General features: G+C 33.1%; 1 protein-coding gene across 4 annotated transcripts in view; it reads right to left on the minus strand.

Annotated features, from left to right (window-relative positions):
* LOC145279708 (geranylgeranyl pyrophosphate synthase-like) overlaps positions 1-27,479 on the minus strand; it is a 200,435-nt gene that overhangs the window by 129,040 nt on the left and 43,916 nt on the right. For 2 of the 4 annotated variants that reach the window (XM_080130994.1, XM_080130989.1), the window contains exon 1: positions 10,967-11,130. The exons of 1 other annotated variant lie outside the window; for it this stretch is intronic. The gene's annotated coding sequence lies outside the window, so the exon portion shown is untranslated. Of the gene's footprint in view, positions 1-10,966; positions 11,131-27,479 lie in introns of those variants that run through there. One more of the 4 variants, XM_080130992.1, reaches the window with a different exon arrangement.

Genomic DNA, 27,479 nt, shown 5'->3' on the forward strand with positions numbered 1-27,479 from the left:
TCCTGAACAGAAGCATGTGCTCTACCCCAACTATCATCGATGGACCTGAGGTAATCTTGTCAGCATCAGACAAAGCCAAACTCTTTGCCAAGAACTTTGCAGCTAATTATACCCCATGCGATCAGGGCCGCTAACACCCCGTATTTCCTTCTGTGTCTGATAACATGTTACGCGACATACAAATATATGTGCATGATATTGCCAAGTTAATCAAAAACATTGATTCCGGTAAAGCAACTGGCCCGGATAGTATTTCAATTACATTGCTGAAAATGCTTCAAATAGAACTAGCTCCCATACTTGCAAATGTGTTTAAGCATTATTTTAAGGAGAAATGCTTCCCAACACCTTGGAAAACCTCATTAGTATGCCCTGTATTTAAGAATTCAGGTGATCAGTCATCTCCATCTCAATACAGACCAATCAGTCTCTTTTGCATCATGAGTAAGTTGCTGGAATCTGTTAAATAGAGAAGTAGTCAATCACTTCAGCAAAAATAACCTTCTTAGTGACATGCAATATGGTTTCCGTTTGCTAGATCTACAGCAGATGTGCTAACTGTTATATCTCATAGGATTAGTGAATCTTTCGACAAAGGCTTCCTTTCTAGGACAATTGCTCTTGACATATCAAAGGCCTTTGCTAGTGTGTGGCATAAAAAGTCTACTCCACAAGATCTCCAGCTAGGTATAGCTGGAAATGTCTTTACAATTATTAAATCATTTTTCTTATAGGTTTATAAGAGTATTGGTTGATAGGCAGAAATCAGAAGTTCACAATATTAATGCTGGAGTCCCTCAGGGGTCCATCCTAGGCCCAACTCTCTCCCTGATCTATATAAATGATCTCCCAAATCACATCCTTAAGATCATTCATAGACATTTATGCTGACGACACTACCATCTTTGGCAACACTTCAAAGGCCGTAAATGAACAAGATCTCTCTGATTCTCTCTCCTCAGATCTTGAGCACGTGGTGCAATGAAGAAAAGGGATGGCTGGTTAATTTTAATGCCTCGAAAACCAAACTTCTATCTTTCCATCATTAACGCTCTGATCCCCATTTGGCATCAATTGAAATCAATAGTTCTCATCTTACAGAGACTATGTTTTGACAAGCTTCTGGATCTGCCCTTTACTTCTGATCTGAAATGGAACACATACATCAAATCTGTCGCCAAGGGCTGGAAAAAAATGGTGGGATCATTCTAACGTTTGAGCTATTGGTACATAGATACGAAAGATTTAAAATTCAAGCTACCTTGCAATTTGCGCATGCACAAAAGTAATAGAGATATTTCGACAAGTTGAAATTAATAGTTTCCATTTCAACTTGCCAACATATTCATATCCATCCATCCATCCATCCATCCAAACAAACCATCCTTGGTGTATGATTATTATTTCCTGTTAATTTCAATGTTATGTGACCAGTAATTTAAGAGTTTATTGACTAAATATTCACACACATACATTTTTATTTATATAGATGATGACTTCAAAATATCTATTATGTAAAGAGCTGTTGTCTGTGTGTTTGCATGCATGTCCATCTAAAAATAAAAGTATTACAAAACAAAACCCCACAAAGTTGTTATATTCTTGACCAGCATTGTCCTGGATGGATATCTATAATGTAGAAAAATTTATTCATTTTCTGGAGGGGGGGGGGGGTCAACCGGGCTAGGTTTCATTGGGTAAGGTCGTTTTTTTGGGGTTTTTTTTTCCAATGTTATCATGTACTAATTTTGTAAGGAAACTGCAGATTAATTCCTAAAGGAATCTATTTGTAAAATGTTTTTGACTCCTAATGGGGGTATGAGACGAATGGATTTGTCTGATACCCCCATTAGGAGTCAAAAACATTTTACACCCCCCCTTTTTTGATATAATGGAAAAATCCTTTCGGATTCAATTTTGGTTTCACTTGAGAAAAGGAAAGAAAAATAAATAAAAATAAAAAAAAAATAAATGAACAAAGAAAAATAAACCAATAAAATAATTGTTTTTTTGTTTTTGTTTCTTCTAGTTTTGAGGAATTTGTCTTTATTCTCATTGGTCAAAAAGAATTATTAATATATTGGTATAATGTGTGCAAAAAGAAGCCATCTTTTTTTTTTGATACATATAAAAATAGACACTTTTCAAATATATATAAACATACAAATAGAATTCTTTTCAAATACATATAAACATATGCACAAAAATTCACAAATATACATTTTTTTTTTTTAACAAATGTTTACAAAAAAAAAACATACAAAAAAGAACTTTTTGACAAATAGGAAGTTTACAAAAAGGTTTTTACAAGTGACTTTTTTTTAAACAAAAAATGGAAACATTATGTTAGGTATTAGTTGGTTAATTTGGTTAGTAAGGTAGAAATGGTCGCAGTTTAACGTCGTGCCCGGAACAATTTACATTTTTTTTTTGTTTTTTTTTTGGTGTGATTTTGACTGTTCATGCCTACTTATCGAATCGAAATTAGCGCATAGTTTATGGACATACGCTTTGATGGCAGCAGCATATATCAGAAATAGATCGTTCGATAAGAGGCTGGGAAAAACGCTGTATGAAGCGTTTTGCAGTGTAAAACCTAAAATGAACAGAATGCATCTATTTGGTTCTGATTGTTTTGCATTTATAGAAAACACCAGTAAACTAAATACTAAAAGCGAAAAAGGTACTTTCATAGGTTACGATTAAAATAGTCCGGCATACTTAATCTACTTCCCAACTCAAAATGCCATAAAAAGGGTTAGATGTGTAAAATTCAATGATACATTAAATTTTAAAAAATGGCGATCCAGTGGATGAAAAACGTGAAATATTACCTAGCATCTTAATCAATCACAATGAAAATATTAATAACGACGACAATTACAGTAGAACTTCTGATGAAAATATTAACCAGACACATCGATACCCAATAAGGGAGCGAAAAAGGCCAGCCTTCTTACAAATTGAAAAGATACAAGATTACGCCGTGGATTACTGTTATTCGTTGAACAGAGCACCGGAAAGTTATAATGAGGCGATTAATTCAGAAAATCACCAAGAATGGGAACAAGTAATGGTATCCGAATTGAAAGCTTTATCTGAAAATAACACATATGAAAGTGGCAAAACCAACAGATAAAACTATTTCTTCACGCTGGGTTTTTTCCAAAAAAATCACAGTTTCTGGCAGTGAAACTTTTAAAGCAAGATTTGTGGCAAAAGGTTTTTCAGAAAATTCTGGAGTGGAATATTTTGCAACATTTTCACCAACGACAAATTTAACGACTATTAGAATTTTATTATAACTTGCCGCTCAATACAATTTAAAAATACATCAAATGGATGTAAAAAATGCTTATTTAAATGCTCTGATTGACTGAAATCTACATTTACCCTCCAGAGGGATTTAAGATGAAAAATAAAAATTGGGTGTGGAAATTAAATAAATCGTTATATGGACTAAAACAAAGTGCACACAATTGGAATTTAACACTCCATAATTATTTAATAGAACAAGAATTCAAACAATGTCCCATAGACGCGTGCATGTATACCAAAAATGTAGGTAATAAATTGTTGATTTTGGTTTTTTGGGTTGATGATATATTACTCGCCTCAAACTGTGACAACACTTTAAAAGATGTTAAAAATGAATTAAATAAAAAATTTAAAATGGCCGATCTTGGACGACTGTCATGGTTCCTCGGTATAAAATTTACCTGTGAAAATGAAACTATAACTATGAACCAATAACGATACATTGAAAAAATTCTGCTCAAGTTCAGAATGCAAGATTGTAAGCTGCGTTCAACTCCCGTCGAAATAGACATAAATAAAAATATAGGGGCCGAAACAAAATCCATAGATAATCAAATATACAGGAAAATGGTAGGGAGCCTCATCTACTTGATGACCGCAACAAGGCCTGACATATGTTACACTGTACCAAAGCTATTGCAAAACTTATTGAAACCGACAATTAAAGACCTTAATTGTGCAAAACAAATCCTTCGTTACCTAAAAGGAACCAAGGAACAATCTTTAAGATTTAAAAAGTCTACATATCCTCTAAATTTAGAAGGATTTTCAGATTCAGATTGGGCTAACTCTGAGGATAGAAAGAGTATAGCAGGGTATTGTTTTAGACTGTCAAAGACTGAACCTATAATCTCTTGGAAAACTAAAAAGCAACAAATTGTTGCCCTTTCTACTTGTGAAGCAGAATATGTGGCTCTTACTCATTCCGCGCAGGAGGCAATTTTTCTGAACACCCTTCTAAAATCTATTTTAAAACCAGATTTAAATAAAAAACCTATAGTAATTCATTGTGATAATCAGAGCAGTATCTTATTAGCAAATAATTCATCAAAGGTTGAAGCATATTGATATCAGATATCATTTTATAAAGGATGAAATAAGGAAAAAATCTATTACTCTTATGTGACGTCTGAAAATAATATAGCCGACATTTTCACTAAACCTATAAAAAGAATAAAATTAAGACATTTTATGACCGAACTTTTTTGAATCTAATTATGAATAAATCTCTTTTCAGAAACTCAAAAGGAGAAGCATGAACAGTGAAAATCACAAAAAAAAAAAAAAAAAAAAAAAAAAAAAATTGCAAATTGTTCCGAGCAGGACGTTAAACTGCGACCATTTCTACCTTACTAACCAAATTAACCAACTAATACCTAACATAATGTTTCCATTTTTTTGTTAAAAAAAAAAGAAAAAAAAAAGTCACTTATTAAAACCTTTTTGTAAACTTCCTATTTGTCAAAAAGTTCTTTTTTGTATGTTTTTTTTGGCAAACATTTGTTAAAAAAAAAAATGTATATTTGTGAATTTGCGTGCATATGTTTAAATGTATTTGAAAAGTATTCTATTTGTATGTTTATATATATTTGAAAAGTGTTTATTTTTATATGTATCAAAAAAAAAAGATGGCTTCTTTTTGCACACATTATACCAATATATTAATAATTCTTTTTGACCAATGAGAATAAAAACAAATTCCTCCAAAACCAGAAGAACAAAAAAACAAAAACAAAAAAAAAACAATTATTTTATTGGTTTATTTTTCTTTGATCATTTATTTTTTATTTTTATTTTTATTTATTTTTCTTTCCTTTTCTCAAGTGAAACCAAAATTGAATCCGAAAGGATTTTTCCATTATATCAAAAAAAAAGGGGGGGGGGGGGTAAAATGTTTTTGACTCCTAATGGGAGTAGAGATTTATTTGCTGCCTCCTCAGCAAGATGTGGCACAAGGCCGAAAAGTGGGAAACCAGCAGGCTCCTCTAAAGGAGAGGCACTCCTGCAATTGTAAAAATTGCCTGAGTAACCTCGTCGCCATTCCTCGGTAGGGGCACCTCAGGCAGTAAGTGATAAACTTACTCCACCGGAAAGCCCAGTGGCAAGGCCTGGGAGGGGGGACCTCCTAGGTATTACCCAGGCGGTGTACCTCAGTCCGACAGGTGCTGGGCCGGTTCCCGGCCCCTCACCTTTTGGGCTGAGTGTCAAGAACGGATCCTTGACGAGTACTTCTACCCTGTCTACCTGCAGTTGAAGCCGCTAGGAGACCTTCCCCATCACGAGTAATGGGGGTAGTTATTTATTTGCCGCCCACCTCGGCAAAATGTGGCACAAGGCCGGAAAGTGGGGATCCAGCAGGCTCCTCTAAAGGAGGGGCACTCCTGCAATTATAAAAATTGCCTGAGTAACCCCGTCGGCATTCCCCGGTAGAGGCGCCTCTGGCAATAAGCAATGAACTTACTCAACCGGAAAGCCCAGTGGCAAGGCCTGGGAGGGTGGACCTCCTAGGTATTACCCAGGCGGCGTACCTCAGTCCAACAGGTGCTCTGGGCTGGTTTTTAGATAGAGTGATGTGGTTCTCAATTGTCTAACTGTATCGGATATATACTTGAGAGTCAAAACAATGATAAGAATATTCTCTTGTCATAGCCCTACAAATAAATGACTTTCTTTTTAAAATAGTAGCATAAAATAAAATCCTTCAAAATTAAATTCACCAGAATGCATTTCATATCATTCGTAAACAAATCAACCATTTTAATGTCTGTCTTGACAAAAAAAATAATTTCGTGACTCTTGGATATTTGAAAAGAATTTACAAGAATTTTAGTTTAACTTTCAAAATCCTATTAAAATATACATTAAATACTCCCAGACAACGCCGGGTATGGACAGCTAATTTCGTCTTCTTTGGGAAATTTAGAAACTGCGATCGACTTTAGAACAAACGCAACATTCTAACTTCTAAGTTTACTATACATGCCTGCTAACTTGGCATTTATAAACATTTTATTTCCCTCAATTCTGGTGTTAATTGTCGGTGGCCTTGAGTTAGAATGCTAGCCTACTATGTCAAGAATGATTTTGTGACTGGGTTTGAATCTCTTGACAAGCAGTAATTATCGTTTCCGACACTGCTAATTGTGTAAGCATGAAACATTAGCGTCTGTAGGTATACAAATTGTTAATATTTAGTATATAAAATATATATATATATATATATATATTTTTTTTTTTTTTTTCAGGTTAATATTTTCCAGAGGCAAAGCAACCAATGAAGATTTAATGAAGGCAATATAAGAGTGCTCAATACCAAAGTAGGTCATATATATACTTTCTATTTGTTTTGCATAAGCATTTGTATGTCGTTACACATTCATGAGCATGTTTCGGTCAGCCAGTTACAAGTAACTAAAGCCCACTTTAGTTGTATAAACAATATCACCTGAAGAAGTCTCTAGTTACTTATAACTGGCTGACCGAAACATGCTCATGAATGTGTACCGACATATTAATTCCTATGTAAAACAAATAAAAAGTATATATATATATATATATATATATATATATATATATATATATATATGGTGGTGTACTGTGTTCAGGTTCTGTTGTTTCCAGTGCTATTCTTCGGTAACATGCGAATCGACAAATCCTCTATTTTTTCTTTTTTTTACTTTTCTTTTCGTTGAGGATGAAACATCCTATGGGATGCCAAACATTCATTCGCTATTTCAGAGAATCCAACAGAAAGATCTTTTAAGGGTGTTTGGATTTCTATTGCACTTGGTTCACTGGGTATATTCGCCAGGTAGGTTTTGAAATTAAAGTCTATTAGTTCTTGATTACTGAAATGATTGAGATCTTAAGATTCCAGTTTCTTCTCATGTTTAGCTTTGAAAACTGGTTGTGCAACTAGTTTAGGAGAAAGGAAGTGTTTACCCCGGCAGTGTTTCCACTGGATTTTTTTTTTTACCACTGGACTCAAACAAATACCAAGAAGTGCTGTAGGAGATTGCGCAATCCTCGTTTCAGTACATACTCGCCGCACAGGCCACCATTAAAGGGAGGTATCCCTTACCCATTGTCTAAAGAAACTGGCAGATAGGATTAACATTCCTCTTGCTAACAAAATAAAATTAAAAAAAATAGAAACGAATACTGTAAGCTTGACTACGACTTACGCCTATCGACGTACTGTTTTTCCTTTTTGTTTGTTTGTTTTTTATTCAATCGATTTTCGATTTCTGTTACCCCGATACCACCCGCTTCAATAAAATAAAACAAAACCGAATTTATTCTCCTTCTCTCTCGGTCCCGGCATCTGTTTCTTCTTTTTTTTTTTTTCTAGATCATTTATTTGCAGCAATAGTAACAATAAGCAAAAATCATATGTTCTCTAAAGACTGATATTTTTTTCAATGTGGCATCTCTATATTAATAAACGTGTGCATGCGTGTCTAGTGTTCTCGGCGTATGTCTCTTGCTCTCCTTTACCTAGACCATTTGTTTGCAGCAACCGTAACGCGTAGTACTAGCAGTAGCACAATAAGAATTATAAAGGAAATTGTTTAAATGTTCCTTAAAGACAAATTATATTTTTTCCATGTACTTGTGCAGTTTACGTACTATCTTTTTTTAAAGATAAGTTTTAGATAAGATTTTAAAGTTAAATTCAATTTTTACTGTATCTTGTTTGTTGAATTGTTAGGTGAAAGTACAGAATAGTTAACAAAGTCCCACCCTCTCGGTTGTCTTTATAAATGATTACGCTATTATTTCTGCATGGTCCATAAACTGCATAAGTATCTTTTTTTTCTTTTTTTTTTTTTTCCATATTGTGATATAACGAAACAGTGCAATCACTTACTTCACGTGTGCGTTGCGTTTCTTGCCCCGACGTGACTTAAAATATTATTATTAATAATCGATCCTTATTTAAAGCAAAAATGCAACTTTAAATATCTTGATTTTAAAAATAAACTAATTACATAATTAAATCTCAATTCGTTTCCGTTTCGCCGTAATCTTTTGTTAATAGTTAGAAATAAAAAAAATAAATGTGTAAGCATTTAAACTATCAAGTACTTATGCAGAATACGGACCGTGCTGAAATAAGAAACCCATTATTAACAAATGGAAAGGGGACTTTAAAAAAAAAAAAGAAAAGAAAAAAAAAGGTACTCATACAGAGTGATCCGCGCTGAAATAATAACGTTATTATTTAAAAAGCCATTCTTAACATGGGGAGAGGAGGGTGTTTTGTACCTATTTTGTACTTTAACCTTACAATTGAATAAAAAAAAAACATATCATAAAACTTTAATTAAACGTGGAAATACGATTTTAAAAAAATAGCGCGGATCACTCTCTGCACTAGCACACACACATATATATATATATATATATATATATATATATATATATATATATATATATATATATCTGTACTTTCACCTAACAATTTAATAAACAAAAGATACTATAAAGATAGAATTACCCTTGAAAATCTGAGCATGATGCGTATTCTGCATAAATACCAACTGTCGAATAGAAAACTATTTAAATGGGTTTTAAAATTATTAGAAAATGCTAAATAATTGAAAAATTATTTCAATTAAGTTATCTGTATTTTGTAGAGATTCGAACATTATCCTATGTATTTTAAGAAAGTTATAGTTTTATAGTGATTTTTGGTTCCATTAATGGTATTGATCAGACGATATTGTAATATTAATTTTTAAAATCTTATTCAAAAAAACTAATTTGACAAAAAAATAAAATAAAATAAAAATAAAACTGAAAGTAAAAATACTCCCGGGCAATGCCGGGTATGACGTGTGTGTGTTATGTGTGCGTACTCAATAGAGTAATCTGTTTCGAAGTGTTATGGGGACGAGCTTGCTTTCCAACTCGTACAAGACATTAGTTTCTCTTGTATAGCGCCGCCGCAGCAGCAGCACACCGAGATTATCATGATTGGTAAAATATAAACAAATAGTTTTAAATGTTTACATAAAAATTAAAAACAAAAACGTTTCCATTTGAAAACTAATCTGGAAACATCGCATTTATGGGGTTAAAATTTCCTTGAACACAATGAGCAAAATTTTAAGTATTTTTTACGCCAATCATGCACTTAGTCATTACATTTAAAGTAAAACGAATGTGGATTACGTCATTATTCTTAAGATGAATAAAACGTTAACGTGAGGATTATGAATTTAAGGATAATTCTACAGAATAAGGACCATGCTATATATATATATATATATATATATATATATATATATATATATATATATATATATATATATATGATTTTCTAGTTAAATTCAGTTTTTAATATGTTTACCAAATCGTTAGATGAAAGTACAGAATAGTTATAAAACGCCCTCCCCGTATTAAGAATGGATTTCTAAATAATAGCCCTGTCCGTATTCTGCATAAGTATCGATTTAAGAAAACAATTTTTGGTAATTCTAGAAACTTTTTCGTTTTTTTTTTTTTTTTTTTTTTTTTTTTTAAATACTTGTCCAAGCCTAAACTAACCATGTGATGGTTACCATCACCTAACCCTAAATTAATCATAGTCTAACCTTTTAGGGTTTTTTTGTTTTGTTTTTGTTATTATTTTTTTTTATTATTGTTTTGGTTTACATTCTGCGGAAGCACGCAATAATAAATAAATACGTCAGTTACTTGCCCACCTTCTACCCACTGAAAAGTTGACGAGGGAAACTCACACAGAAAACCCCAGCTCTCCCAGAAAAGGGAGAAGTCTGGGTGTGTGCAAAAGCTGTCGTGATCGAACTCGTCGACACTTCCTGATGACGAGCGCCTCAAACGATTGATAATAAATAAATTGCTTTCTATATGAGGAAGTAATGCCTGGGAGTCTCCCACAACTGTACAAGACCATACATTCTGATATTAGCCAACGAGACCTCGTGCAACAGAAATATATTAGTTCGGAAAGTAGAATAATATTTCGGTGTGTACACGACATGGGGTTGCGTTGCGCAATTTCTACTGTTAATTGTTTCTGTTTAATTGTGACGCCAGTGTCACGAATGAAAACAAAGGTATGTGATTTGACCTTCATAATAAATAACATTTTTAAAAAGTTTCAGGGTTTTAAGTATTAATTTTTAATAACAATTATATGTTTATGTATTAAATCAATTTCTTTCCCATATTCAAAATTAAACCACAAAAATAACGTATTAGACATTCCTTGGATATTTAAATTTGATTAAACCTCAAGTTTATATTTTTAAAAAAATACACATATAAAAAACAGTTTAATGTTTTATATCAGTAATCAGAGTAAGAAATTTTAATTGTAGTTTAAATGTTTACATTTCGAATTAGATTTACGTTTGATGCGGAAAAAAATAACTCGAGCAACTCTACAAAAAAAAAATTACAAGGATTTTCTACACATGACGGTCTTTAAAAGATTCCAAAAAATCAATTTCGCGGAAATCCTTTTTTTTTTTACGGATTCTTCTTCCGTGCAGTTTCCGCTCCCTTAATACCATCAGAATGAAGTGGTCAGAAGAAGCGAGTATTGAGCGTTAAATCAAAAAGAAATATATAATATAGATACAGCTAAACACAAACAGACAGAGATTAAGCAACTTACGAGTCACAAAAAGACTAAAATTCCTGGTAGATACTTAGGTGGTGTGTCGCCTCCAGGTTTGCCGGCGAATGTTCGAAATTCGCTATTTGTCCCGATCTACCTCTCTTTCTCTCTCAGGAATCAAAAGTGACTTCAGCTAATTTCCCTTCACTTAAAGGGGAATTAACTCAGTTGGGAAAGTGAAAACTGCACGTGGTTCGTATGTGTGGAGGGGGGAGGGAGGCGGAAAGGGAAAGGAAAGGTGACAAGAAAAAAAGGTGCGGTAGAAAGGGAATTAAAAAAGGAAGAAAGAAAAACTAACATTAAAAAATAGATAAAGAAAGATTTAAAATATCAATAAACTTTTACCATTTATCTCCGATAGAAAAATACCTTTTTTTTCTCAACAACCTGCAGATACAGGGAAAATATTTTTTGATAATAAATAAAATATTATAAAATGGGAGTATTCACTTTTCTATATGAACATAACGTAAAAAGACCGCCCATTTACTGACCAGAAAACGTTATTGGCCACTCAGTTCATGATGACATAGCACAGGACAGAACGAGTAACCATTGTGTGTGTGGGTGTGTGTGTGTGTGTGTGTGTGTGTGTGTGTGTGTATTTCCAAAATGACCACCATTTTGGAAAAGAATTGAATGATCGAATTTATATAGTAAAGTGAATCGCCAAGTTTAACAATTTTGTTGCGGCAGAATATGTAGAGTAACGTCCCTTGAATAATATTCAAGGTATCTCCCCTGAATTATACTAGCAACCAGTGTGGATGACTCGCTCAGTTTTGAACAATAAAAAAGACTTTTAACAGCCATCTGTGAGCGGAAATACCATGCGATGGATAAAACCAGGGAAGTTAGGGCAATAGTCCTTGATATATCCAAAACCTTTGACAAAGGGTTAGCATGAAGGGCTTATCATAAAAATCAAATCATGGTATTTCTGGACAAATACTCAACAATAAGTCTCCTGTGTGTTATGCGTAAGTTGTTGGAATCCATATTAAATAGAGAAATAGTCAACCACCTCAGTAGGAATAACCTTCTTAGTGACACACAATATGGTTTCCGCTCTGCAAGATCTACCGCAGATGTGCTGACGGTTATATCCCACAGAATTAGTGAATCTCTTAACAAAGACTTCCTTTCTAGGGCAATTGCTCTTGACATATCAAAGGCCTTCGACAAGGTATGGCATAAGGGTCTACTTCACAAGATTTCCAGCTACGGTATAACTGGAAATGTTTTCTCAATGATTAAATAATTTCTCTCCGATAGGCTAACAAGAGTAGTGGTTGATGGACAAAAATCGGAGGCCTGCAATATAAATGCTGGAGTCCCTCAGGAGTCAATCCTGGGCCCAACTCTTTTCCTGATCTACATCAATGACCTCCCTAAGCACATAATTAAATCATTCGTTGACATCTATGCTGATGACACGACCATCTATGGCAACACATCAAAGGCTGTAAATGACAAAGTTCTCTCTGATTCTCTCTCCTCTGATCTCGAGCGCGTGGTTCAGTGGGGGAAGATGTGGCTGGTTACCTTCAATACATCCAAAACCAAATTCCTATCCTTACATCATCAACGCTCTGATCCCCATCTGGCATCAATTGTGATGGATGGCTCTCATCTGGGTGAGGCCCCGTGTTTTGACAAGCTTCTGGGTTTGACCTTTACTCCTGATCTGAAATGGAACACGTACATCAAGTCTGTTGCCAAGGTCGCTGGAAAGATGGTGGGATCCTTCTACCGCTCCAGTAGATATCTCACTACTGATGCAATTCTCTATCTATATAAAAGCCAAGTACGTCCAAGGATGGAATACTGTTGCCATATCTGGGCTAAAAACAGCCTATCCTGCCTTGACAGAGTACAAAATAGACTTCGTGGCTTAATGCGGGATGCCCTTTTCTCTACCCTGCAACCTCTCTCCCACAGAAGAGACGTTGCGAGCCTATCCTTGTTTTATCATTATTTCCATGGCAGGTGCTCGTCTGAACTCCAATCTCTGGTCCCCCCTCGCCAATCTTTCACGAAAAACACCCGTCCAGCTGAATCCACTGTGAAAAATTTCCCCCACTCTATATCTGTGCCTAAATCAAAACGCGGATTCCATGAACAAAGCTTCTTTCTTAGAACTGCACGCCTGTGGAAGTCTGTACCGTATGCCTGCTTCCCACCGGACTACAACTTGGATGTCTTCAAGTCCAATGTTAACAAATTCCTAATGAACCGCCCCCTTAAGTAAAAACTTCATCAACTCTCCACACTAACGTAATGTACTTGCAATAACCCTTATGTCTGAGTGGCTTCCGGGCCTTGATAAGTGGTGATCACTGTGTAAAAAAAATAAAAAATAAAAAATAATCAGATCCTTCCTACACATGAGAAAAATCCATGCGGTTTTCGATGGTTATAAATCCGAGCAAAATGATATCAGTGCAGGTGTGATTCAGAGGTCGATTCTTGGACTTTTATTATTTCTGATATTCATAAACGACTGCTCTGATAAAAGAGTCTCTCAAATGGAAATGCTGATGACACCATACTTTATAATAGACACAAGAGAAAAACGAATGTACACATATCCAAAGCAAAGGCAGAAACCTTAGAAAGAGACCTTCAGACTGTAGTGAAATGGTGCCGTAAATGAAAGGTAATAGTTAATGCTACTAAGACTAAGCTTCTTTCCTTTAATAATTGCAAAAAACTTTCTCAAACACTGACTGCCATAACAGATAACACCTGAGAGCTCATCATTCAAACTCGTCAGTTTAATATTCGCAGGTAACATTGAGGACATAGCCAAGGCTGCTGCAAAGAAGGTGGGCTCCATCTATCGTGCTAGAAAATTACTCACATCTGATAGTATCCTATACCTCTACAAAGCCATTACTCGCCCATGCATGGAGCATTGCTGCCTCATCTGTTCTGGTGTATCTACTGCTAGTCTCTCCTTTCTAGACAGAGGAGCTCCTTTATGAGCTTTGCTATAAAAATTTGTGAAATTGATTATTTTTTTTTTTTTTTCCATATGTTTCCAGTATATAGTCATATAATCAGACACAAAAAATGTACAATATTGAGGCCAAGGGGAAAAATTTTATCAAATCAAAAAAAAATTCACATTGAGAAATCATCATTATCATCATAATGATATCAATGTCAGATTTTCACAAAAAACTGTATCTACTACCCACAATTTTCTCCACTCTTTATCTGTGCCTAAATCTAAATGTAGATTCCATGAACAAAGCTTCTTTCCTAGAACTGCTTGCTTGTGGAATACTGTTCAACTGGCCTGCTTCACGAATGATTACAATATGGTAGCCTTCAAGTTCAATGTAAAGAAGTTATTGTTGAGCCGTCCTCTTAAATAATCCAAATTCTACTCAATCTACACCATTAACGATTACTAAACTACCAGCTTTCATTTATCAATCCTTATCCTCAAGTGGCCTTCAGACCTTGATAAGTGGTGATTCCCTTGTCAAAAAAGAAAAGATAAATGTTCATTGGCTATCGAAAAGAGGTAGAGAGTGCTGGAAATCTAGAGAGGCTTGTTGTCACTTAGACTTCATAGAACACCACTGGTTATTGTCAGTGAGCAATCATTGATAATAACTTGTGCGAAAATTTCTAGTGAGTAAGTAATAATAGTGATAATTTATTTCAGAAATAGATTGACAGGAACCAACTCATACCCTCTTATTATTTATAAAATTGATTGACGTATTTGACTTATGTATATACTACAGAGCTTCACCATATGCTTGAGAACAAAATCCAGAAACTTACCATGGTCTTAGGTGAATATTTCAGCTGTCAGAAGCAACATACAAAAAAAATTTATTTAATTTCCAATTCATTTAATCCCTATCCAGTCGGTCCATCACTTTGACAGATATTGAGTTTTTTTTATTTATTTATTTTTTTATTACATTTTCACCCCAAACAAGGCATATTGTCACTTTGATGTAGGAGACTACTATCAGGGACCTAAGTTCCGAGGGTACTATGTAGGGAGTTTAGCAGCAAGACGTCTGTTCACATTACACTTGAACTTCTGCATGTCAGTACAGTTGGGGAAGCAGCAAACCGGAAGAGAATTCCTAAGTCCTGCAATTCTGGGGAAGAAGCTATTAGAGTAAAAGGCTGTCTTACATCTAGGGATCTCTACTGTGTAGGAGTGGCAATTTGCTGGTTGTCGGGTTTGTCTGGGGTATTTTCGTCGAGGGGGTACAAGTGCTTGTAGTTCGTCAGAGCATCCACCATTAAAATACTTGTAAAACAGGCAGCGGAACATTTCGTCCGTGGGACAGGGGCTGAAGTTTAGATGACAGTTCAGGCTCTTTATGCTCTGCCAGTTATAGTTTAGGTTCCACTTATATATACAGCAATAGAAACTATCATTACATTATAAAGTCTTACTTTCAGAGGTATTGATATGTTCTTTCTGCTCCATACCTTTTCGTTTAATCATTCAAATTCAATTGCTATTCCTGTTATTCTGCTAATGTCAGATAGAGATCCTGGAACCCCTGAGCCAAGAAACACAAAATCTCTATTTATTTCATCCATTTTGTTGTCTGTTCAGATATTATCACTTGAGTAGGAAATGATTTTGCATTTGTTTCGGTTTATTTTCACCCCCCCCCCTTATAATAGGCTTCAAGCTCTGAAGTAGGGAGCTTCAACTTATCAAAGACAGCTGTAATAAGTTTGGTGTCATCAGCATTATGAATATTAGTAAAGAGCTCATTGCCCCAAAGCGATATCATTAAAAAAATTGGTGATGGCAGACTTTCCAGTTCTTTTATCACAAATTTCCACAGGCTGCTTAGCATCTATATATTAATACTGCAGTACCTTTAATGTACGTACGTGCGTGTGTCACGGTTTCCAGATTATAAATTATTCAATCGAAAGATCCTTTTTATTAAAAAGGAAGATAGAATAACATACTACGAAAATTAGTATAATAAGATGATAACTTAATGTTCTTAGTATGTTATCACCTTCTATCCTCTATTTTAATAAATAGGATCTCCCAATCACCAAAGACGAAAAATAAAAACAACATTTTTTTTTTTAATGATATCGCTTTTGGGCCATACATGAAACTAAAATATGCCTTCTTTGTCTTCTAGCTAGGATCCAAGGATCTGTTTTGTCTAAAGATAATATAATATTGTGGGGTTTCCATTCGCACCAAGTGTCCATACAATAGAAATATGTCACAGACTCCAATAAGGATATTGGAGATAAACCGTAATAACCAGGTATATTCTGACACTAAATTAACCAGATTACTTTTAAAGTTTTAACAAAAGGGGGTACAATAATATCATGAGGGCTCCATTCATGCTGAACGTCCACAAAATATCCAGCAGCAATATATTACATATGAAAGATGCTGCTGTGGAATTTCCACAGGTCCCGCTAGTATTTTATAAATCTATTATATAAACGGGAAATGTCTGTTTGCATGTCCAGCTAAAACTTTAAAAATACACAACAAACACACATGAAGTGGGTACTTTTTTTTTTTAAATATGTGTTACTCCGGATGTATAATATCTAAAATTTAAAACAAAAATCAAGTTTTGTGAATCAATTTTCATACACGAAAATCTACTGTGTATTGCTTGAGATTCATAATACTAATAATGCGGTATCATATCTGGTGAGTGGTATATATTAATCACAGAGTATCTTAGATACAAAAGGTGTTGTAAATGCAGCATTGTCTGGAAGAAATAACTTCTTTGTATTTTGTTATTATGTTGTATACTAGACAGAATAAATGCTGTTACCCAGGTTTCATACGAGTACTAATACAGTATCATTTATAATATAAATCTCACCTGTCTGTTTAAATGTATGTATGTATGTATGTATGTATATTTTTAATCCTTCAGGGAGACTAGCCGCCCTCCTCACCAAACAAGTCTGGTGGGGGAACCAGTTTAGTCGCCGGTGACCCGACCATGAGGCAGGTAGTACTGGGTTACATGGTAGCAGTAGCACATGACATGACCAAAGGGCGAATGAACTCTTTTTCTGGGTCAACGGCCAACTAGCACCGTGTATATTTGTGTGTGTGTGTGTGTGTGTGTGTGTGTGTGTGTGTGTGTGTGTGTGTGTGTGTGTGTGTGTGTGTGTGTGTGAGTGTATATGTGTATTGGGGTAGAGAGGGCTCCCGTAAGCCGTGGTGAAGGCAACCTTTCTAGGAGAAGCAAATCTCTGATTTAAAAAACCATAAAGTGGAAGACCATTACCCGCATTAAGCTGGTCTGCAGTTTAATTTGTTGCTGGCTATCTTGCTCTTGCTTGTTGCTGGATCTCAAAATTTTGAACCGAGAGAGAGACTTAGCTGTTGTACAAAGCTAAGACTCTGTAACATCATATTTGTATAGATACTCCCTCAGGCATTTGGGCTCATGGATTTTAAATGTCTGAGGGAGTGGCACTCGTCTGACAAGACGTTGCAATCATCATCATCATGTATGTATGTATGTCTAAAACTTTTGACAGCGGCGATGGATTTTCATGAGATCGGTATCATTTTAAAGCTTGAGCCTTCAAACGACAAATATTGAAAAATTGGCTATTTTTCGTCGATATTTTTGAAAGTCATCTCCTGTTTTTGATTGACTAGCCTTAATTTAAACCTTCGCCACTTCCAGTTTGGCGATGAACGCAACAGCAAAGACGTAACGATTTTTTTTTTCATGATCTTTTCCTCATTCATGGTACGAGTTCGAGCCTGCCTGTCTGCCTACAACCACTTTTTTTTTTTTTGTTATTTTGCTCAACACACACCTCCAAACACTCGGGCAACGCCAGGCACCCAGGCTAGAATATGATAAGTTCTATACATCAGGTAATCCAAAGTGTTTAACATCCTGAGTATACCAGGTATGATTAAAGGCTGCATTGCCTGGTAAAAAACTATGCTTTATTATAGTATTTTATGTAACAAAATGTACTCAGCATGACCAGGAGTTATAATAGTAACAATGCAGTATATTATCTGGTGATTGGTGCATAGTAATGAAAGAATGCTCAATATGATATATAAAACAGGTGTGTTTTAATGCAGCGTTACTCAGAAAAAAGACTTTCTTTGTTATTTTTTATTATGGTGTATACTAGACAAATACATGGTGCTGTCTACGATCCATGATAGGAATAATCCAGTATCATATATAGTAAGGAGTATGTTAAGAAATCACAAGAGCTGGATAGAGCAGGTATATTTAAAGGCTGTCTCATCCAGGAAAACAATGTCACTGTATTTTGCTACACTATTTTATACAAGAAAATCTACTCGGTGTTGCCTGGGGTGGGTGGGTCATAATAGTAATAGTACAATATATCTAGTAAAATATTACATATATAGTAATAAAAGAGCAAGTATGTTTAAAGGCCACATTGCTCGGGAAAACCAACATCACTATCTTTTGTTATACTATTCCATGCAAGAAAATTTATTCGGTATTGCCCGGCATAGAAAGTGATACATAATCATCAAAAAGTATTCAATATCCTAAGAATGGCATGTGGTTTTAATTGCAACTTCATTTATTCTATTTGTTTTATATATGACTGTGGGTAATCCCGGATAGCCCTGCTAGTCTATTATACAAAGGGCAAATGTTTGTTTGTATGTCCAGTAATAACTGGAAAAATACATAACACACACTAAGTTGGGTTTTTTTTTATCTTTGTTACTCCGGATATATAATATCAAAAATTATAAAGAAAAACAGAATCATTATTTGGGGTCAAATGGTCATTTAATATCCTTTAATGTTATCAAAATACATACACAGATTTTTAAGGTTATTATTTAAAGGGAAATAACTCTAATTTTTTCAGGGTTATCTCTCTTATGCGGAATCGAATTATGTGTGTGTGTGTGTGTGTATTCAAAAAGAGAGGAATGGGCTGAACAAAAAAAAAAAACGGAGGGAGGGGGTAAGGCAAATGGAAAATGAGGGAGGAGTATGAGAGATGAATAGACGTTATGTTATACCTTTATTTTTAGCAATGCAGGTAACCTTGCTACTTATAAATAAAGTAAAATTATTACTTAAAAAACAACAACAACAACAACAACATTTTTAAGCATTTATGCAATTTGAAAATATACTTTTCCTAATATATGTGGTTAATTCAAATTTATCAATGATAATAATTTAGTAACGATTCCCAAGCAATTCTGGTTAGGGACAGTTAGTACTATAGTAATAATTATATTTAAAATTTATTATAGTTTAAAAATCATTATAGTAATAATTATATATCTTTGAGGAGTTCTTGATAAATTTGGGAGGGGTATTCTGTCGAACAATAAATTTCCTTATAAATTTTAATTTGCAGTTTTGATTTGTTTTCCTTATGACAAGCTCTACTTCTTATTGCGGTTACATTGAGCTTTTTATTTGGTTGGGATTACTATATATATATTAATATTCATATTAAATTTAAGTTTATACTTGCTTTTATCTGGTAAACTTTTCATTCCTATTACCTGATTACATATATATATATATATATATATATATATATATATATATATATATATATATATATATATATATATATATATATATATATATGGGGTGTTTAAATGTTAAATATATATATATGGGGTGTTTAAATGTATATATATATATATATATATATATATATATATATATATATATATATATATATATGGGGTGTTTAAATGTTGGCCACAAAGGCATCAGGTAGAAGTGATACGTGGGTGAAAGTCATTTTGTGTCAGAAAAGGTAAAGGAAAATGAACTGCTTAGTCAGAACTAATGAAGTCCAACACAAATTGAAAAATCCAGCAGAGAAAGCCTTTTTGTGATCACATGACATCTCACATTTAGCCTCCTCGCTCGTTGTTGAGAAAAGATTAATGAGTACCCTCATAGCACTAAATATTCCCTAAAAGTTTTTGTAGTTAGGATAATGTCCAATATGAACGGAGACCACCTGAGACTAGCATGTAGGCGATTCATACATCACATAGAAGGTGTTATCGAAGCTGAACGACAGAGTTTTAGTGAATAGAATTACAAAAGACATATTTATTCTTACCCTTAAAATGTTTTCATCGTTATCATCTGTTCCTAGAAGCAATTTTTGAGTATGTATAAATCTATCCTCAAATGCACACACACACACACACACACACACACACACACACACACACATATATATATATATATATATATATATATATATATATATATATATATATATATATATATATATATATACTAGCGGGCTGCCCAGCATTGCCCAGTGTTGCCCGGACATAAAACATGCTGAAGTATGATATTTTAATTCATGCAGATTTCGAATTTATTATTAGAGAGTTAATTCTCTATTGATTATTATCTTGTACCCAATATATAGTAGCGATTTCCAAAGTTCAAACAAAAATATAACTCTGGCTGCCATCAGCTACAATCGAAACCCAAACATATAGGTCACTAGCTTTATTTGTTACCATCTGAGCTAACTCCATATGCATATAAAAGCTTTAAAAATAACGTAGATAAACACATAAATGTATACTTGCGTATGCATAGAAATAACATTAGGCACCGCCAAAAATGGCCGCAAAATCAAGTTGTTGTTGTTTTTTAAAACTAAATTACATTTATTAAAATCCATTATTTCTGAGTAACTTTTTTTTTTCCAGAAAAATAAGACCCTGAATTTTATCATATAGAAAACAGAATAATGTCAAACTTTTTCTACTATTTTTAATTCAATTTTAAATGTTAAATTTTCCCAAAAAGTTAACAATTGACATTTTTTGTCTTGCACAAAAAAACGTACTTAAATATTAAAAAAAAAGGGTTTTTGAAATAATTAATTTATTTATTTATTGTCTAACTAAGATTTAGGATGATTTTCTAAGAGAATATGCAAAAGAATTATAATATAAGTACCTGAATTTCAAATAATTCCACTTATTCATATAGGTAACCAGATATTTCGCGTCGACGTAGAGTTCAGATCGACTCTGTTTACGTTTTCGTTTGATAAGAAGAAAACTATGGAAGACCAAACAGGCCAAAAAAACTTATTTTTCAGTGACGAAAATTTCAATGTATTATTAAGCTGAGGCTGGCCAGTACCAGATGGGTGACCATTTGTATGAGTTTGGTTTTTAATGTGTATGTGTGTGGGGGCCAGGCTCCCCAAAATGGGGGGGGGGGGAAATTTAAAGCAGAATAAAAAAAAATTATTTCAGCGCGTTTGGTCCACCGTAGTCGAAAGGCGGCAAACGTTTTCAAACGGGATCGAAAAAAATGATGCTATTTTTAACACAAAGGGCACAATATTTATCGAATTTTTTTTTTTGTATCGATTATTCAAAGCATGCCCTGTTTAATAATGGTCATGCATTATTTGGCTCGCTAAAAAAAAAATTGTTAATTTATTTATCAAAAATTTTAAAATGGCTTTTTTCGTATAAATATTAAAAAAAATTTTTTTTTGTTTTGCTTAACTTAAATTAATTATTTTACTTAACATATTCACCGAATTTCACACTTCAAAACTCAAAAGCGGGATAATTAAACACAATCGAAGTTCTGATATTCAGACGTCAAAATAAGGTATGCAAACAATTTTTTTTTTTTTTTTTTAATCTATAATTCTGTCCCTTACAACAACACAATATGTTTTGTTCAGTTTCAGATGATTATTTTAAGCATATTTGTTCCCACTTCAAAACAAGGGGGGGGGGTTGTAAGCAAAAAAAAAATATATATATATAAATATCGTTTATGAAAAATAAGTACACTGTTATAAAGTTCATTCTTCTCCTAATAATCGCTGAAAATTTCGTATTGATCGGATAATTACCTGATTTTTGGTAGATTTTTAAAAAGACGGTCCGTCAAAAAGTACTGACCTGCCCCCCCCTCCAGTTTTGGCGGTGCCTAAATAACATGTTTAGTCGACTTAGGCCTGACAAGTTCCAGTTTTCTTCAATTTTAATTTCTTAACAGCTATTTTTACTGGCTAAGCAATTCCACAGGTTTGAATCACCTATATATCAAGTTTCAGATATGTGGACCAAAAATACGCTTAAATATATTTTAATTTACGCAGAGTTTATATTTGGATATTCCTTTTAATAACGAGTGTTTATTAATTACTCATTCATTTTTTATGGTTTCTTATTAGATGATTAGTTTCATTTCGCTGTTACGCATAATTATCCGTATAGATAGTTTCTAAATTCTGTATAATTGTGTAGAATTTAAGATGAAAACGTTCTAGCACACAGATTATATATATATATATATATATATATATATATATATATATATATATATATATATAGAGAGAGAGAGAGAGAGAGAGAGAGAGAGAGAGAGAGAAATAAAAAGTACCAAACCGTGTTATATGTTCATCAACGTTTCGTCTTTATTTCGAGACTTCCTCTGCCTGAATGAGATTAAGAAACAAAAAACACCAGTACAAAATATTTGAAAGTGTTTCATGTGCAAAGTGTGACGCTGTTATATTTCATAAACGGAAAAAGACGTTGGAAATTCAAAAAAGGAGGAGGTCTTGCGCTATTAAAAAGAATGGGATTTTTAATAACGTCATATAGTCGTTGATATGTTTTTAAAAGATTTCTGGAAAGAATATATCTGTTAAAATTCAAATATAGCTGTGTAACGGAAATGAAATGAGTGTGCTTTTGTTATGTAATTTATTGATTGAGATTATATGTATTAATTATTACAGGCGGCGTTTCTATGGTGTGAGAAGGTTAACCGGTGTCTACAATTAAATTATATTCTTTTAATAAAAGTTTACTTATTAATGGCGCTACATTATAGAAACCTGCACGTTGTTTAGTTGTGCTTGAATTGTTTTCTGTTTCATAGGTAAACTTTATGGAGGGTTCGACTGAGTTTAATTTGTCTTTAGTTTTATCTATGTGCGTGTTTTCAGAAAGAAAAATTTTAATGTCATCAATGTATCTAAAATATTCTGTGTTTGAAGGTAATCTAAATTTGAAAGGACCAGATTCTAGGAACTCTAAGAAAAGGCAGGCTAATACTTCACTGAGAAGGTTACCGATAGGAAGACCGAAATTTTGCTTGTAGAAATTGTTATTGAATTGAAAATAAGTCAGGTTAGTTATAAGTCTAATGATTTTTATAAAAGTGTCGAGAGGCAAAGGTAAGTTAATGTTAGATTTTTAAGTGTTTATGGAGTAAATTTAAGCATTTTTTAATGGGGACATTAGTATATAATGATGTTATATCTAAGCTGTGTATAGTTTTGTTATGTACATTAATGTTTTTTATTTTGTTGAGTAAATCTCCGGAGTTCTTTATGTAGAAGGTGCTGATAGTGCCCAGTAATGGAGTCAAGATGTTGGATATGGCACATGCAATTTTGTGTGTTACACTACCGATGCCAAATATTATAGGGCGCATAGGAATATCTGGTTTGTGAGTTTTGGGAAGGCCATATAATGACGGAATATTGGGGTGGTATTCAATGTATGAAGTCTAAGTTTTATCGTTTTTTTTATAAGTTTTTTTTTTTTTTAATATGATCTTGGCAGGAGTAGTCAACAAAACCTGTTTGCACAGATTTTAACCTAAGGTTGCCTTGAGAATCAAACACAGTGGAGGGGACTCAGTTTGCTCAATCATAAGAAGCTGTCACTGTTACACATACTCTTGGTAGGCAAAGAAAATTTAGCTGTAACCACTTAGCTACTGGCATCTCGACAAACAAGACAAGCACTGTCATGAACTACTAAATATTGTGGCAGCTTATACGCAGTCTCATAAACTTACTCACTCATAAGTAAACACAGCATAAACACATTGACGCACCGGTTCTCATTAGATCATTGAAGTTAAGCAACGTGGAGCCTGGTCAGTACCAGATGGGTGATCAATTTGGGAAATCCAAGCACTGTATGTAGGAGGAGGACGTCGGCATATCCCTGCAAGAATTGCAAAAAGCTAACATCGTTATCTCCGTTAACTGGATATACATGCGTCTGAGGAGCGCTTGTGAATTTGATACTTCCATAGAACTTCCTCGTTTGGAGGAAGCAGGTTAAGCTTGCATAAAGTTAGTACCGTTTCCATTTCATTCCACACAAGGATGGACAAAAACAACATGTCTTCGTGTAGACTCTTTGAACTCTTTTCCTTTTATCTTTTTACATTTGATTGTTCTATTAAACGCATATAAAATGGACATATTATGCATTGATATTACTTTTGACTTTACTTTTTTCCCCACTAAAACTTGTTAGAATGTAAAGGAACGGAATCCATTTCTTAAAATAGATTTTCTTCGGTTTGGTTTCATATAACAAAAATAAAATTACACAAAGAATCTCACGTTGAAGAATGGATTTAAAGCAGGTAAAACATTTAAATAATTTCTTTTATATAGATTTTTAAGATCTAAAATAAGTACTTTTTTAAAAACACCATGATGCTAATAGTTTTATTTATTGCCGTGGACGTATATTGGAAATAGTTTTATTTATTACTGTGGACGTATATTGGAAATAAGGCAAAAATTGTAAACATAACGATATTTGAAATTATTTTCTTAAGAAACCAGAAATATATTTCCACACGGTCAGTCCTAGAATTCTGGGTAAATACTGCTTAATATAAATAGAAAAAATTCTAAGGGCAACAAACCTTAATTAAGCGTTAATAGTATAATACATTATATATATATATATATATATATATATATATATATATATATATATATATATATATATATAATGTATTATACTATTAACTCACTAGTATACTTTGATAATTATGCTTCAGTTTGAAGAAATATGGTATAATAAAATTGTTGGGTGTTCGTTCGCGCCTGACCTCCATAGAATGTAAATATGTCACAAAGTTTAACAAGGTTTTTAAAAGGGGTGAGGGTCCACAATAACACCTTAACTTTAATCTCAATTCACGTTAGCTTTTATTTATTTTTTTAAGTTGAATCATATTGTGTCGAATAAATTCACCTCATAAATTCACCTCATAAATTCACGTTTTTATTAAAGTGAAAGCCCCCTCCCCAAAAAGTCGGAACTTTAGACAAGTCTCGACACAGATTTTGCATAACTGTTTTTTGCCATTCTCCACTTGCATGTGGCACTCTTTCGAAAATAGATAAATAATAAAAAATAAGAATGTTACTTGTTATCGTGTCAAAAGAAGGAAAAAATCCTGCTCACGTGATTACGTGTCTTTTTAAAAACATTTACGTAACCTTTTTATTTTTATTTTTATTTATATATCTGTTTATTATTTTTCAAAACTGTTTTTGTTTCTTTGTTTTTCAATATTTCGTCGATATTATTTAGTAAGAGTGTTTAGCAGAAAAGCCAACAAACGACTACCCGAAAAAATAAATATACAAGATATAAATGTTACCATAGTCAATAAAAGTTAAGTTCATGTTTTTTTTTGTTTTGAAATAGTTTTTAATGCTCTTTACTTGAAATAATTTCAGCGAGCCGAAATTAAAACGAAATTTGAGGTGATAACTACTTAAATGAATTTTTATATAAACTACACATGCCATAATCGAATATTCCTCAAGCACAAAATAACGGAAAACATTAAAATATGTTTATAAATATTCCTTACATTGACGGAACTCTCTTAAATTGTTAACACAGAATGCTTAGGTGCCCCTCCTTCAAATTGAAAACGGGCTCTTCATTTCAAAGTCGCTGCCATTTTGATTTTTTTTAAACCGGTTCGTGAATTAAAAAAAATTTTTTACAAACTACTTAAAAATACAAACCAATGAACTTTTCTACCATAAGTAATTTTTATTGACTATGGTAACATTTATTTCTTGTATATTTATATTATTATATATATATAACATTTTCTCTTCGTAAGGAAACATCATTTTGTTGGTTACTCTTGGCTACGAATGGAAACAAAGTTGATATAAAAAAAATATATTTTCGCGAAAATTATCTTTACTTTCATATTTTGCTTAGGGTAAAATTTTGAGTATCAAAACCTATCTCTTTACAACCCCCTCCTTTTCATAACCTACCATACTTTCATCAATCACAGTCCATTTTCTGTAGGCTGTTTTTGAACTCAGTCAATGATGGGTACTTCTGCTAGTATATATATATAATGTATGTATGTATATATACATATATATGATGATGTCATGATTTTATCCTATAGCAGATCCAAGAAAGAAAATGTCAAGAGAAATTACAACCTGACAAAACCATTTGGTATGGTAAAGAAGTCAGCCCCTTGGAGAATTTCGCCAAAATGAGGTTACCCCCCAAAGTTCATTACCACGCCATAGTTATTCAACCACGAGAGACCCTCAGTCATCAGTTCTAGGCAAATGAGATTTAACAGCAACTCCCCCAACGCTTTCCCAATCACAAAGTGTATGAAGGAAGGCTTTGTGCTAAACATCTACACTGTTTTTTCATATTTTTAAAACTTTTATTTTTTTAGCTTGATGGCAAAACAGGCGATGGAGAAGATAGAGGGTTGAGGCAAAGTATAAATCTTGACATATAAACAAACTAAAACAGATTCTAACATTGCATCAGTTCAACCACGCGTCTATGGAAAATGGTCTTCGAAATATAGGGGTAACATTCTAACAAAAAGTTATTTCAAACTAAAGCATGAAAGACCAACTAAAAATGCTATTTCAAACTAAATGCTATTTCGAATCAACAAAAATGCTATTTCAAAACTAAAGCATGACAAAACAAAAGAAATGCTATTTCAAATTAAAGCATACTAACGAAAATACTATTTCAAAACTAAATCATAACAGACCAACAAAAATGATATTGCAAACTAAATCATGACAGACCAACAAAAATACTATTTAAAACAAAATGGTTGACAGACCAACAAAAATGCTATTTCAAACTAAAGCATGACAGAACAAAAAAATGCTATTTCAAATTAAAGCATAATATACTAACAAAAATACTATTTCAAACTAAATCATGACAGATCAACAAAAATGATATTGCAAACTAAATCATGACAGACCAACAAAAATACTATTTAAAACAAAATGGTTGACAGACCAACAAAAATACTATTCAAAACTAAAGCATGACAGACCAACAAAAATGATATTTCAAAACTAAAGCATAATAGAGGGGAAAAAATGATATTTCAAACTAAATTATAACAGACCAACAAAAATACTATTTAAAACAAAATGGTTGACAGACCAACAAAAATGTTACTTCCAACTAAAGCATGACAGACCAACAAAAATACTATTTCAAACTAAAGCATGACAGACCAACGAAAATACTATTAAAAACTAAAGCATGACAGACCATCAAAAATACTATTTCAAACAAAAACATGAACAACCAACAAAAATGCTGTTTCAAAACTAAAGCATTACAGACCAACGAAAATACTATTTCAAACTAAAG

Source organism: Euprymna scolopes, chromosome 7 (assembly GCF_053919585.1).
Source record: "Euprymna scolopes isolate OS-2025 chromosome 7, ASM5391958v1, whole genome shotgun sequence".
NCBI lineage: Eukaryota > Metazoa > Mollusca > Cephalopoda > Sepiida > Sepiolidae > Euprymna > Euprymna scolopes.